The sequence below is a fragment of the Antechinus flavipes genome, chromosome 1 (assembly GCF_016432865.1).
Source record: "Antechinus flavipes isolate AdamAnt ecotype Samford, QLD, Australia chromosome 1, AdamAnt_v2, whole genome shotgun sequence".
Taxonomy (NCBI): Eukaryota; Metazoa; Chordata; class Mammalia; order Dasyuromorphia; family Dasyuridae; genus Antechinus; species Antechinus flavipes.
The window spans coordinates 104,920,391-104,935,057 of NC_067398.1; the positions used below are offsets into that span (position 1 = coordinate 104,920,391).

A 14,667-nucleotide genomic window follows, 5' to 3' on the forward strand; every position below is an offset into this window, starting at 1 on the left:
TCATGATCCCTTTTGGATTTTCCTTGAAAAGATACTAGAATGGTTTGCCACTTCCTCTCATATTACAAATGAGGAATCAAGCAAACAGTGTTAAATGATCTATTTAGGATTTTACAGTTATTGAATATCTGTGGCCAGAATTGAATACAATAAAATGAATCTTCCTGATTTCAGAGCTAGGACTCCATATGCACACACACACACACACACACACACATATGTGTGAGTGTATGTATATGCATGTTTATGTATACATGTATACATGTGCATTTGTGTATATCTATGTGTCTATAAATTTATAGATTTTACGTGATTTGCCATTTACTTCACAAGAATTCATGAATTATTTTTTAATTCTTCATTATGAACCAACACTCATTCTACTCATATTTAAGTGTACCTTTGACAGTTTTTCACGTCTATGTAGTATTTAATCTTGACCATAATCTATAGGTTCCTACACCAATGAAACATACTTATCTGTATATGTTGCCCAAGGATACATGTGTTTTGGTGAAAGGTCACCTTGAAGTGTTCCATCTTCATTTGGGAACTTTGATAATCCAACAACAAATTTGTTTCTTAATATATCAAAATATTTTCTAGAATTTATCCATTCCCTCAATTGTCTCAAGAGTTATATGATCCCCTAGAAAGAAATCCTACCTAAAAATAAACAAATAAACAAAGAAAAGAATTTGCTTTAATCTATTTGCTTTAATCCTCTGAAAATGGAAATGGCAAACCCCTTCAGTATGAAAATCCAATGGATGATGTCCATGGGGTCAGAAACAGTTGAACATGACTGAATTACATAGTTGAATATCAATAACATATATACATGTTATTATATTTGTTATCATATATTATATGTACTACATATAATATGTAAGCATAATATACATACATATGTTTTCAAACAATTTTTGCATGGATACAGTGCTAAGAAAATTACTATGGGATAAAAAGTATCTTTAATACTTATATTCCAAAATTGGTCTTAGCCACAATTGAAATTCCCCTTTCTAGATTTTTTTATCACATTGAATCCCAATATAATCTACGTTAAAACTCATGCATGTGTTATGCTATTGCATCAGATAAAATTCTAGGTCAAATTTGCACAGTTTCATTTTGAAAATGGAATTAATCATATGCCTATGTATGAAGACAATCTTTCTCCCAAAATAGAATTTGGGGAGCAGTTAATGCAAATTCCATGCTGTTTGTTTTTGTTTTTGACACTCATAGATCATTAATCTGCTTGATAACACATTGGTTTCAAAGTTTCTTACAAAAGTTAAGATAAGGGTTTTTATTCTAGTTAAGTAATACCCCAAGATTTATCTGGTTAAAGTGGGGGCATGGGGACACTCTCAAAATTTGTTTAGATACAAAATTATTTTAGATTTCTTGTTGTTTACTTATTTTTGATTCTTCATTATCACATTTTGGATTTTCTTGGCAAAGATACTGAAGTCATTTACTATTTCCTTCTCCAGCTTATTTTATAAATGAGGAAACTGAGGCAAACAATGTTGGGAGACTTGCCCAGGGTCCTGTAGCTATGAGGCAGCATTGGAATGCAGGTCCTCTTGACAGAAGGCATTACTTTGTCTACTGTGCAACTTTACTGCCCTAATTTAAATTTGTTCTTATTTAAAAAGGAAACACATCAAAGCATGATTTAAAAGGTAACAATAAGGTGTTGGGAAATAGAAAAAAGATGGGGAAGGGGAGGGCAGAGCCAAGATGGTGTAGAGTAGATAGGATTTTGCTTGAATTCTTCCTGGCTTCCTCAGAATCAGCATTAAATCACTAAATCAACACTAAAATGGGTTTTGGAATGACAGGCCCTGCAAATATTTGGAGAGTAATACATTTTTAGCATAAGATATCTTGGAAGGACTTCAGGCAAGACCTGTCTCAATTGGGCTGGAGTTGGGAGTGTGTGCCCCAGTGCAGGTACAGGGTGGGGAGGTCCAGGGTGGAGAGGTTTCTCACCAGGAATATAATGGAAGATTCTTAGCCAAAATACTGAGACTTTGGTTACTCTGGTCTGAGTAGTGGATCAACAGATTAGCTGTGAAACTTCCAACACAATCACAGAAGGCAAAAAATGAGCCCCTGAACCCAAGCACAATAGACAGGACTTGGCCAGGCTTAGCCAGCACAGTGGGAAAGCCTACAGGACTGCCCATCTCAGGACAATGAGAAGTCCCTTTGGCCTGTAAAGAAAGCTCCAGAAAATCTCCCCTGTGTCCTAAAAACAGACCTCAACCTTTAAAAATGAGCAAAAAGACTTCTGACCATAGATAGCATTTATGGAGATTGGGAAGAGCAGACCTCAAACCCTGAAGACACTTAAGGTTAAAAATACATCTCCAGATGAAGCCTCAAAGTGAGATTTCAACTGGTCTCCAATTCAAAGGCTCTCTTGAAAGAATTCAAAAGGGATCTTAAAAAAGAATTAGAAGAAAGTGGGAAAAGGAAATGAAAGCTTTGCAGGAGAATTTGGAAAAAGAAATACAGAAATTGACTAAAGAAAATAATTCCTTAAAAATACATTTGGTAAATAGAAAAAATATCTATATTTATCTATATACTGAAGAAAATCACTTTTAAAAATACATTTGGCAAAATGGATAAAGAAAACAACTCCTTGAAAAATAGAATTAGTGAATGGGAAAAAAAACAATTCCTTAAAAAAACAGAGTTGTTGAAATGGAAGAAAAATTCAATGAACAAAACAGTTTCTTTAAAAGTTCAATTGGAGGGACAGCTGGGTGGCACAGTGAGTAGAGCACCAACCCTGAAGTCAGGAGGACCTGAATTCAAATCTTTCTCAGACACTTAACACTTCCTATGTGTGTGATCCTGGGCAAGTCACTTGACCCCAATTGCCTGAGCAAGCAAAAAAAAAAAAATTCAATTGGAGGGGCAGCTAGTTGACACAGTGGTTAGGTCTTAGAGTCAGGAGGAACTGAATTCAAATGTGGCCTTAACACAACACTACCTAGCTATGTAATCCTGGGCAAGCCATTTCACCCCAATTGCCTCAAAAAAGTTAAAAAAAAAAAAAAGAAAGAAATATTGTTGTGATGTGGGAGGCACCTGCCAATGGCTGCTGGAGGTCTAACTCAGATCTGTAGGAATGGATCTCTTCATGTGAGAGGATGATAATGATAATGATACAAGGAGATTGAGAGGCAGTTGGATTCTCTGACCTCTTCTCTTCCCTCTTGCCTCCAATTTATTTCATTCCCAAACCACAAGCAACACCTGTGTCAGTAAAGGCTGCTCTGCAACTCCTTCAAATGTTATGATTCACACCTGTGGAGGCTCTCCGAGAATTGGCCTGCCCTTCACTTAGGCATAGTCCTTAACAATCCCCCGTTTTTTGTTTTATGAGACTGTGATTAATTTTTCCCCCCACAGCATGGTCAATAAGTTTATGCATTAGTTGCTATCTAAGTCCACATGCCAAGATATCTGAGTCTGCATGCTAGGGAGTTCAAATAGCACTACAGCAGGTGTTGAATCTTGTGAGATGTCATGGAGGCAAACTTTAAAACAAAGAAGAAGATTATAGTCAGAACAGGCATTTTTCATAAATCTCTCATCAGTCTCCTGGCTCAGCCTTTTGATGTGATGGCCCATTAAATTACTCCGACTAAAAAAGTCTTAACTGTTCTCTTTTCCCCGAGGGTTACTGAAGGAACTCTGGGAGGATCATACTCACAAACAGCTCTCTGGCACTGCTGCTATTTTGTTTCAAGGAACATCTGCATTAGTTAAGACTGCTTTGCAACTCCTTCAAGTGTTTTGATTCACAACTGTGGAGGCTTTCAGAGAATTGACCTGCCCCTTCACTTAAGTATGGCCCTTAACAAGATGTAGCTAGGTGGTAGAGTATATAAAGCACTGGTCTGAAGTCAGCAGGACCTGAGTTCAAATCTAGTTTCAGACACTTAACATTTACTTAGCAGTGTGATCCTGAGCAAGTCACTTAACTCTGCCTTTCTAAAAATTAATTAATTAAAGTTCAATTGGCCAAATGCAAAAGGAAGTAAAAAAAGCTAATTATAGAAAAGAATTCATTAAAAATTAGAATTGGACAAATGGAAGTGAATGACTCAATAAGACATCAAGAATCCGTCAACACAAAGAGATCTAACTCAGTTTCAATTGATCAAGGATGGACAGAAGCAGCTATACCCAAAGAAAGAACACTGGGAAATGAATGTAAACTGCTTGCATTTTTGTTTTTCTTCCCAAATTATTTTTACCTTCTGAATCCAATTCTTCCTGTGCAACAAGAGAACTGTTTGGTTCTGCACACATATATTGTATCTAGGATACACCATGACATATTTAACTTGTATAGGACTGCTTGCCATCTGGGGGAGGGGGTGAAGGGAGGGAGGGGAAAAGTTGGAACAGAAGTGAGTACAAGGGATAATGTTATTAAAAAAAAATTTACCCAGGCATGGACTCTGTCAATAAAAAGTCATTAAAAAAAAAAAAAAAAAAAACCTAGAAAGAGATGCAAAATACCTCATTGAAAAAACAACTGACCTGGAAAATATATCCAGGAGAGATAACCTAAGAATCATTATACTACCTGAAAACCATGATTAAAAAAACAAACAAAGAAACAAACAAACTGGGATGTTATATTTGATTAAATTTTATATTTATGTTAAAAAAAAAGATTAAAAAGTAAAAGAAGCCAAATAGGGAAAGGGTGATTCAAACAAAGTTTGAATAAACATTTTTCATGGATATTGTACAAAAAATTTGAGGATTGAGTCAGATATTAATCTAGAAGCCCTTGGAAAGGTGTTTCTAATTAGTCATACCAAGAATCTGTCATGACCTTCTATTACTTGAGATTTTTATTAAAGTCTTAAAAAAAGAATAGCTGGCATGTTCAACAGATTTGATTATAACACAAAGCTAAGATGTTTCCACCACTGGAAAAGAGAGTGGAGATTTTAAAAGTTCTTAAGATGTTGACAAAAGGGATCAAATCTAATCAGGTGAATTTAATATAAATATAAAGTCTTTTAATTGGTTCAAAACTCAACCTTTGCATAATATGCATAAATATGTTCATCAAAAAGTTGACAACAGTTATTTAGGACATTTATTGGGGAATTTAGAAGCCCCTAATCTCTTTTTTAAATTGCAGTAAGTTTATTTATTTTTAATACACATTGTTTTATGAATCATGGGAGAGAAAAATCAAAGCAAAAGGAAAACCATGGGAGGGAGAAAAAAAAAAGAAGTAAACATAGCATGGGTTGATTTACATTCAGTCTCCCTAGATCTTTTTCTGGATGCAGATGGCATTTTTTGTCCAAAGTATATTGGGATTGCTTCAGATCAATGAACTTCTGAGAAAAACTTTCATAGTTGATCATTGCAACATTCTTGCTGTTATTATGAACAAAGCATTCCTGATTCTGCTTGTTTCATTCAGCATCAGATCATATAAATTTCTCTGGGCCTTTCTATAATCAGCTTGTTCATCTTTTATTTTTTAATACAACAATAATATCCCATTATCTTCATGTACATCGTTTGTTCAGCCATATCCCAATTGATGAGCATCCACTCCTTTTCCAATTCTTTGCTACCACAAAAAGAGCTGCTACAGATAGTTTTGCACATGTGGGTCCTTTTCCCTGCTTTGTGATTTCCTTGGGATACAAAACTAGTAATGGCACTGCTGGGTCAAAGAGTATGCACAGGTTTATAGCCCTTTTGGGACAGTTCCAGATTGAAGCCTCTAACTCAATATGAGTCAGCAGTCTGATCTGATATGTAGGAAACTATTTTGATCTTACTTTTATTTGTGGGAAATATTGCTACCAGGAGTTAGAGGAAATGGCACCATTGTATTTTGCCCTCATAAGTCCATAATTAAAATACTGTGTTTTGTTCTGGCCATTGCATTTAAGGAATATATATCAGTCTGTGATTTTTGTAGATCAAATTACACATTCACATTTCCCCTACTATTACTTTTGTATGATGTGACATATAGATCATTACATCAAAAGTCAAGAATACCCAGGTTTAAATCTGTACTAATTTACTTAATATCTGTGTGATTCTTTATAAGTTCTTAGAACCTTATATCTTAATTTGTTCATGACCAAAATGAGGGTAATAATTATATTGCCCTTGTTTCAGTGTTGTGAGCATAAAATGAGACAGTATTTGTAATGAACTTTGTAAACTTTAAAACCTTACTGATATTACAGTTATTATTCAGGGCAGCTAAGTGATTTAGTGGCTAGAGTGCTGAACATGAATTATGAAGACTGATTTTCTTGATTTCAAATCTAGTTTCAGACACTAGCTGTTTAACCCCGAGTAAGTCATTCTAATCCAATTTGCTTCAGTTTCTTCATCTACAAAATAAGCTGGAGAAGGAAATGGCAAACTATTCCAGTATCTTTGCCAATGAAAACCCCAAATTAAGTCACAAAGCATCACATATGACTGAAAAAAAATGACTGAACAACAATAAAAATAACTATTCTTAATTCAGGCTACACAGTTATCTAAGTCTTAGTTCCTCAAGATGAAATCAGACCGAGGAGAAATTAATGAAAAAAGATTAAGAAATAGAATTAGCCTTCAGATTTATCTGTTTGGCTTGGGGACAATTGCTTGGCAATATTAAATTTTATATCTTTTGATAGTTCATAAAAGAAAAAAAGAACAATGAAATAGAGGTATATCTCATTAGTGGATATCAGTTAATATGATAAAAGCTAAAGCCTATGCTGATATAAGTACTATAACCTATTGGAAACCTGTCAACACATCCCCAAGTGGCTACTTAATATCCATTCACTGCGCTTCTTTTTTAAAGGAACAATAAAGAAATCTCATGAGAAGACAGCATACTTTGTGAACTTTCAAATATTTCTTTTATATTTGTTTTAATAATAATTTGTATTATATAATTTATTTTTGTATTTGACTTGAACTTTCTAAGAAATTCTTTCTAGAGACACTGGATCAAGTTATTTCACAAACTATTTAACATGTATAGGACTACTTGCCTGGGGGAGGGGTTGGAGAGAGGGTGGGGAAAAATCGGAACAGAAATGAGTGCAAGGGATAACACTGTAAAAAATTACCCTGGCATGGGTTCTGTCAATAAAAATTTATTAAAAAAAAAAAAAAAGACAAGTTTAAAAAAAAGTTATTTCACAGATTTGGTGCTTTAAATTCTTTAGATAGATAATTACAAGATTAATAAATTACCTTCTAAGTTCACAATAGCATATTTTATGAAAGTTTTACTTATTGTATATTAAGAACTTTAAACTGAATTCCAGTTTCCAAATGGCTAATCTTATTCCCTTTCCTTCTCCCTCTCTTACTCTCCTTCTCCTTCTCTTCCTCCCCCACTTTCCCTCCTCCCTCTTCCTCTTCTTTTCCCTTTCCCTCTCCCTCTCTTCTCTCCTTCTCCTTCTCCTTCTCCCTCTCCTCTCTTCCTCTCCATCTTCCTTTCCCTCTCCCTTTCTTCCTCTTCCTCTCCCTCTCCCTCTTTCTTTCTTCCTCTCCCTGTCCCTTTCCCTTTCTTCCTCTCTCTCTCTCTCTCTCTCTCTCTCTCTCTCTCTCTCTCTCTCTCTCTCTCTCTCTCTCTCCCTCTCCTTCTTTTCCTCTTCTCCTCTCCCTCTCTTCTTTTCCCCATCTCTCTCCTTCTCCCTCTCCTTCTCCTCTCCCTCTCAATTCTACAATCAAGTTGGGGAGAACAGACCACACACAATAGAGTGCAAAAATGTTGTAGTAGCATAGATTTTCAGTATTTAGAAAAAGGAAAAATTAAAGAGGACCAACTTTATAGGGGAAAATGCTATATCAAAGACTTGCAGTTTAACTAGAATTCAAAAATGACTATTATTTGGGCAGAAAAAAAGGTAAAAGAAAAAACAAACAGTTTTTTAAATATTTTAAAACATAAAAAGAAAATAGGGAAGATAAATAATAGATGAAGTAATCATTCCTATGAGCTAAGCAGTAATAATGGGACAGGTGTGCAAAAGGTGATTTGAAGATCACTCTTTTGTTTCTCAATTCTTTCTTCCACACATTTTTTCTGAAGTTATCCTCCATGAATGTAATTCATTCCCCTCTCACACTCATTCAATAGAATCCTTTGCCATTCTTTAAGACTCAAGTATAGTAGTTCCACCTTCGACAATTCTTCTCTGATCTTGTTTGTTTATATATTGTAGCCTTAGTTAAAATGTAAGCTCCTTGGAGAAAGAACATTTGGGATGGGTTGTTGTTGCTGCTGTTTTTGACTTTGTATTCTGAACTACTAGAATATATTGTGCACACAGTTGGCAATTAAAAACTTTGTCAACTTAAATTAAATGTATTCTTTAATTTCCTGAAATTTTATTAATTAATATTTTATCAAGATATTAGTTCAATTCCTGTTTATTACCTAACTTAATTTGATGATGTGTAATTTATGTATTTAAAGGGTTTTTTTTTAATTATTGCTGTTCTTTATAATTATTATGTTACAAATGAAGTATACTTTAGGATGAATTTTTTACTAAGACTATATGTATTATGATATTGAATTCATTTTTTTTTTGGGGGGGGGAGTGTCTGTGAACATGTTAAGATAAATTAAAATGTTTCAGTCCTCTGTTTTTATAGAAGAGATATGGTCTCACATCCAATCATTTTAATGCATTGGGACTAATTTGTATATGGGTAGATAAACCTTAGCACAATATATGGCTGGTTACAAGGCTATGAAGGAAGTCAAGTCTGATATATCTATAATTTTCAAAACCATAAGATAATTTATTTGGCTAATTAGCAGTATGTCATTAGCAATAACTCTGTGCAGTTAATTACCTTAAACACCAACATTAAAGAAGTAAAATCAGAATTATTTTTGGATCCAGTTCATTGAAGCAAAATTACATTGAGTGAAGAAGATTGTCCTATAAGAGGTTAAAATTAGCATTATGGCTAATTACATAATTGATATACTGGAGCATGAACATTTCTATCAGAGAATGCCAATGGAATTATATAATTCAACATGTGACCTTTATTTTAAATTTTATGAACTATACCATTTTACATCGTTGCAAGAATATAAATTCCACTTCATTGTTATTCCTTGGCATCAATTTGTAGATGGCAGTCATTTACTAGGTACCACTTTAAGAATTTATCTTTTTGCCTGGTTGTCTGATTGGAAGCCCTTGTATAAATCTGTGGCTTATAACAAATGCAAGAAACATGAATTAAGGCATGGTGTTTAATTTTGTCTTTCAGGGAAATCTTGAGGAGTCTGATACTTCTAATCCTCCAGTCATTGATTGCCTAAGTTTACAGTTGTGAAGTGGTAAGTCATGGCTTGTTCTGTGTTCTTGTTTGGCTTTGATTTAATATCCTTTTGTAATCTCTTAGTAACTACATACAGATATAGTTGCAAGGATCATTAATGTGACTCTGTAAAGTCTCTTAGTTAAAGGCTGTGTTGAATAGTTAAAAACCAAAAATGGTACCACTGTTTTCAATTGAAATAAATTTTTGAATGAAACTTCTGTCTGCAATTAGAAGCAATCAAATAAAAAATTTTGTTTCCAAATATTCCTCCCATAATTATTGCTATCATATATCTACATACAATATAAGGGATGTCCTCTGAAACTAATTGTTTAATTATGGAAGGGAACATATACAATAATTTCTTAATGCATATTATTAGTTGATGCTTTCATCCTGACTGATATCAATATCATATCCTAATAAATTCTCTTTCTTGTTATTTTTTAAGGTACAAGTAGGTGCCATGTCACATGAACAACTAATCTTTTTAAATTAAAAAAACAATTAAAATGCACAATAAATCATCTTACATAAAAATGACTTTTTTGCATATTCTCTTCATTTGCTTTTCTTGACTGTACTTATTTGTGACTAAGAAGGACTCTGTGTAGACATGCAAACATTGGTAAATATGATCAATGAAAAATATTAATAAAATATTTTATAAGGGAAAATAAAATATTCAAGTATAACTCCAAGGCTTGCAACTTGAGGATGGTATATCTCAAAAGAAATAGAAAAATAAAACCACTGTTTTGTTGAGAGAATGAGGTTTGCATGGGAAAAAATTAGTTACATTTTGAGTCAATAATAAGTCAATAGCATATCCAATAAATTATGTTCAACACCCATTTGATAATGTGATCTTGGAGGTCAGGAGAATTGAATACTGCAGTGTTGGAATCCTTACTAACTGCTAAGTAATTAGAGTTGATCTAATCTTACAAGAAGATGTTTTGGGCAGAACCTGAAACAAGGTACTAAGTAGAACTACCCATAATCCCTCTCTCTGGAAGGAGCATAAATAGGCCAATGGGCCAGTCGGAGAGTCCTGGAGAGGAAGACGCTACAAGTCGAGATTTCACTGGAATGAGATGAAGACTGGAGCTGGCTGTAGGCTGAAGAAAGCAGAGGCAGAGGCTGAAGGACCAGACCTTTGGATTTAAAGACATTTGGAGAGAGCTCTTGGAACCAAGCAGAGAGATAGGCCTCTAAGCTAACCGGGCTATATTGGGATAATAAAAGATCTGAACTTTTATCACCTGGCTGCGTTTTGAGAAGAAAAAGCTCACTACATTTTGGCGCCCAACGTGGGGCTGTTCTTCATACCCTGTGGCAAAACCGTCCATTCATATCTTTTATGAGGCTCAGCTAAATTGACACTGGGCACCGAAAAGGCAAATCTCTTCATATCCTCCTTATCCAGAGGAATGGAATAGAAACAATCCTTGATGTCTATAACCCAAAGAGGCCATTCTCTAGGAAGCTGAGTAGGAGATGGAAGTCCAGGCTGAAGAGTTCCCATAGTTTCCATCTGTTCGTTCACTTTTCTTAAATCAGTGAGCATCCTCCATTTTCCCGATTTCTTTTTTACAACGAACACTGGTGAATTCCAAGGACTTAGAGAAGGTTGTAAATGCCCTTGTTCAAGCTGCTCCTGTACTATATCTAATAAGGCCTGAATTTTATCGCTACTTAAGGGCCACTGTTCTATCCACACTGGTGTATCAGTTTTCCATTGGATAGGAATAGGTGAAAGTGTTGGCAGGCCTTCAACAGCAGCCCTGCTTAAAAAACCGAAGTACTCATTTTTAACCCCAATTGTTGTAAAACGTCTCTTCCCCACAGATTGATGGGGATTTTTTCAACTATAAAAGGAGTAAAAACTCCTGTTTTGCCTTCAAAAGTCCATCTCATAGGGGCAGCACTAACTTCAGCTGCTATTGATCCTCCTACTCCAGACATATAGGTGTCTGCTTTAATCTTTGGCCAGTGACTGGGCCAACTGGCACCTCTAATAACTGTACGATCCGCACCTGTGTCTACCAATCCTTCCAATGGTAGGCCATTTATATAGATAGTGAGCATAGGTCGGTCAGCCGTTACTGCTGCTGTCCAATATATTTCTGGTTTTTGTGGTCTGGAGTCAGAACCTGGGTGACTATCACGAGGCTGCTTATTAGGATCCTGTATGAGTAAACCTGATGCTACTACGTCTCCTGGGTGATAAGTCACACATTGACTACCTGTATTAGTGACTGGGATATTATCTACACATTCCCCAGTTTCCCACATCAGTGTGTGGATGGACACTGTTTTGTACATACAAGGAGGTGAAATGGTCAAGCCTACTGTGCCTGGAGGTAAGGGATCCATAGGCTGGAGAGGAACAGATTTCACCTCTCCAGGGGGTATCTCAGTTGTCCCAGCTGCATACAGCTCTATTCTCCCCAATTGTAATTCCCTTCTGCCATCAGGTTGCTTCCTGGCTGGTTGACTGTGTAATCCCCTTCTCCCATCATATGGCTTTCTGGTTGATTGGTCATGTCTGGGTACTGGACTTCTAGGCACTCTCTGGGTGCACCATTGGCTGCCATCATCGACTTGTAGCGTCTTCCTCTCCAGGACTCTCCGACTGGCCCATTGGCCTATTTATGCTCCTTCCAGAGAGAGGGATTATGGGTAGTTCTACTTAGTACCTTGTTTCAGGTTCTGCCCAAAACATCTTCTTGTAAGATTAGATCAACTCTAATTACTTAGCAGTTAGTAAGGATTCCAACACCGCAGGATGTATATATTAAGAAAATCATATTCCTAAACATGATAATTAAAAATTGAAAGATCAAAGAATCTAGAGAGTGAGAGGAGAAAAGAGGAGAGACAGAGAGAGAAGAGAGAGAGAGAGAGAGAGAGACAGAGAGAGAGAGAGAGATTCAGAGATAGAGACAGAGACAGAGAGACAGAGAAAGAGGGACAGAGAGAAATACAGCATAGAAAAAAAAAGAAAGATGATTGAAAAAAGACCCTTGGATATGGAAAGAAAAAAAAAGAAAGATGATTGAAAAAAGACCCTTGGATATGGAAAGAAAAGATCACTGGTAATCTTGAAGAGAGATGTTTCAGTCTACTTTTTTAGTGTAGGAAGCCATATTCAAATTATAAGACATTGAGAAGTGAGTTGTAGATGATGAAAGTAGTTTGATTTTCAAAGAGTTTTCTGGAGTTCATTGTGAGAAAGATGAGGAATATATAATGACAAAAAGGATGGCATGAGGTTTTTTGCTTTGTTTTATTTTGAGTTTTTAGAATAGTGTGATCTGGGCATAACTATAAGCATCAGGGAAGAAAGGTGTAGGTTTGGAGAGATGGACAGCTATTAAACAAATCTTTATCAGGAAAGGTACTTTGTAGAAATGCATAGTTTTAAAATATTATTTAGTGTTTTATTTTCCCAATTACCTATAAAAGCAATTTTAAAATTCTTTTTTTTTTTTTTTTTTTTTTTTACATTTTGAGTTCCAAATTCTCCCCCTTCTTCTTCACCACCCTCCCATTTAAAAGGCAAACAAATTTGACATATGTTATACATGTATAATCATGCAAAACACATTTTCATGTAAGTCATTCTCTGAAAGAAAACACAGATAACCCCCCACCCCAATATAAAGATATTTATGAGATGTGTTCAGTTTCTACCAGTTCTTTCAGTAGACTTAAACATTTCTATAAATAATAAACATTTGCTAATAATTTTACATATATATTCTTTTCTTTTTGTTTTTAATTTCTTTGTAACATAAGCCTAATAGTTAGATAAAGGGTATGCATGGCTTTATAGCTCTTTGGGCATAGATCCAAATTGCACTCCAAAATGGTTGAATCAGTATACAATTTCATCAATAATAGATTAGTATTTTAATTTTCTCACATCCCCTCCAACATTTGTCATTTTTTTTCAGTGCTATTAGCTAATCTGACAAGCGAGACAAAGTAGCTCAGAGTTATTTTAATTTACTTTTCTCTTATCAGTAATATTGTAGTAGTAGAAGTGATAGTGGTAATGGTGGTGGTGGTAGTGGTAGCAGTAGTAGTAGTAATACTAATAGTAATAAGGATAGTAGTGGTAGCGATAGTGGTGGTGGTAGTAGTAGTAGTAAAAAGTGTTTAGCAAAATGCTTGGCATTTTTATGTCCTATGTTTATTTCCTTCTTTTCCCTTTATGAATTCTTAATAGTCTTTATATATCATGTCCAAGAAAATGTACTTTTTCTCAAATGGAAAAGGAGATTGAATTAATTTCAATAATCCTTTCAAAATAGGAAAACAACAACTAAGAAAACACAAATTAAAAAAGAAATTATAGTTCCCATCACCATCCAATGCCAGTATGGTTTACATGCATATGTTTTATGTATTTCTAAATAACATCAATGGAAAAATACATAAAGGCCTTTGAGCAACACACCTTTGAATTAGAAAAGGATTAATGATTTGTCTTAGTCTAAAATGCTTTTTTTTGGGGGGGGCTATATGAGTGGATATGGCACTATAAAAGAATATAAATTTCTCCTAAAATTCTTTTTTTTTATGAGTTAAATACAATTTATAACTTAAAAACCCCCCAAAACAAATAAACAACAAAAAAATACCCTCTTTCAGTTAAGCTTTTGGCTGAAAGTTATTTAGATAAATATATGAGATGTTTGACTCTCAAAGATACTTTATTTTATTTATGTTGTTAAGGAATTGAAAATGATCACCTTGAATTACACATAATAACTGAGGATGATGGCGGATCATTTACGCTTATATTTCCTCTTTTGGTTCTAAAATAGAATAATAATGAAAGCTGTTTTGATGCTTAGTTCAATATATTGAAAGGAGAAAAATGTATTCTGACAACTGAAAGCTATGATTAAGAGGTTTATATCACACTAAGGGGAAAAAAGTTCATTCTTGAAGAAGTAGAAATTTTAAAATTCAGAACTTCAGTTTTGTTTATGATTGCGTGAAAATTTGCATTGTTATTTTGATATCTAGACATTTTTATAAAAAAAGACATTTTTTGGCTATAAATCTGAAGGTTTAAAGAAGACCTAGTTGTCATCATATTATTTAAAGGCAACATACCTCCACATGGCAACAATGTCTTATTGCTTCCTACTTGACCCTAAGTTATGATGATGCATTATTTTCTATTTAGTGGTTCATGAAACTTGACCCAATGGGTCTGTCATAAAACTCTTAATGGAACTACAAGTAGCATATCTTTGCAGA

At 34.6% G+C, this 14,667-nt stretch overlaps 1 protein-coding gene across 18 annotated transcripts in view; it reads left to right on the plus strand.

Annotated features, from left to right (window-relative positions):
- The window catches only part of PTPRD (protein tyrosine phosphatase receptor type D), a 2,844,105-nt gene that overhangs the window by 733,880 nt on the left and 2,095,558 nt on the right, over window positions 1–14,667 (plus strand). For all 18 annotated transcript variants that reach the window (XM_051987498.1, XM_051987402.1, XM_051987374.1 and 15 more), the window contains one exon: window positions 9,334–9,403. The gene's annotated coding sequence lies outside the window, so the exon portion shown is untranslated. The remainder of the gene's footprint in view (window positions 1–9,333; window positions 9,404–14,667) is intronic.